At 32.2% G+C, this 1,525-nt stretch overlaps 1 protein-coding gene across 1 annotated transcript in view; it reads left to right on the top strand.

The window, feature by feature from the left end:
• The window catches only part of LOC100574388, an 11,606-nt gene that overhangs the window by 8,359 nt on the left and 1,722 nt on the right, over window positions 1–1,525 (top strand). The window lies entirely within an intron of this gene.

Raw genomic sequence — 1,525 nt, forward strand, 5'->3', positions numbered from 1 at the left:
CAAACTGAATAAATTAATTATTTTGAACTGAAATAAAATATCTGTAGCTCAACAGAGCATATGTAAATGAAAAGAATATATTGTAACACAATTAAATAAATATGATAATTCTTTTCAAAATGCAAGAATAAAAAAACACTATATATATTAAACAAAAACAACCGGTGTTTTGCATTCTTACAAAACAAAATTAATTTCCACAGAAATTAATATTTTTGTGTGTGTTAATAGTTGTCATTGGTTACTTGGTGCAGATGAGATAAAATATTTCATCAAATCGTCGCATTTACCATTGAATTTACCTCGCTTAAAGAAACAATATCTTAAAAACAAATGTATGTTTGTAACTTATATATTCCAAAACTGCAGGCCTAATTTAAAAATACTATATTACTTATACTAAAAATATGAATAACAAAATACAATTATTTGTATTTCGACATTTTACAAAAGTTTAGTAACGATGAAAGGCACTCACTTTTATGTGGTCCATTTGATTTATTTGAGTGCACCAATTGTGAACCATTTAATAACAAAATCAAAAAATAGCTTAGGAAACAATTGACCATGCTTGACAAATTGAGGGCAAAAACTGAGTAATCAAGTTAATTGAACTTTTTACTAATGAACAAAAAATTTTGTTAGGATACTTAAATAAAAGTTTACCATTTGGGTTTACTCTCTGGCAATCTTTAGTGGTTGTTAAAGAACACACTAGATTTAAGCAAACTGCGCAGTTTTTCAATATTATGCTATTTAATTTTTTAATTACAAGCCCAGCTATATAGTTGTGAGTCTGGAACTGTAAATCTTGTAAGATCTCTGAACTAAAAGTTGTCATTATTTTTGGAGTACTATCCGAAACTCGTTCATGTTCATCACATTGATCTGTCAAGTTGTCTTCGAACGTTTGAAACAGTGTCTTATACGATGTTAAGCAACCATCTCCAAAGTCCTGTAAGCGCTTAAATAAACGTGGGTTGTCAGGATTACAAACTAAACAAATAATACTTATTAGGTATCAATACGATTTATTAGGCTAAAACGTGGAACGTCGCCGAAGCGTAAAACTATTTCAAAACACAAACAAAACAAAACGGCGGTTCGACCGAGAGCACACACGTCGTGCTCTACGGTATCGGCGAAACAGAAAGTGTTACGGCGGCGGAGACGTGCCGCTAGGTCGACCGACAGTGCTGCCTGAGTGGACAAAAAAAAGATCGCTAACAATCGGCCTTCCTAACTTACGGTCCGTCCCCGGGCCGTTTACAAAACCGAAATTTAATAAATCAAAAAAAACATCACATAAATTTAAAATAATACACGCGGCGCGAGCGATCGGAACTTGCGTCGACATCGACGGCGAAGCTCAATATTAATAATACAAAAAGACATAGCGTGGGCGATTATAAAACTCAAAACAAATAGGATTATACTTTATAATAAATAATTGTTCGCATCGAATTTGATGGCGGACAATTCTCGATATAAAAAAAAATTATAATAACGAATATAAACTTTTTTT

This window comes from Acyrthosiphon pisum, chromosome X (genome assembly GCF_005508785.2).
Source record: "Acyrthosiphon pisum isolate AL4f chromosome X, pea_aphid_22Mar2018_4r6ur, whole genome shotgun sequence".
Taxonomy (NCBI): domain Eukaryota; kingdom Metazoa; phylum Arthropoda; class Insecta; order Hemiptera; family Aphididae; genus Acyrthosiphon; species Acyrthosiphon pisum.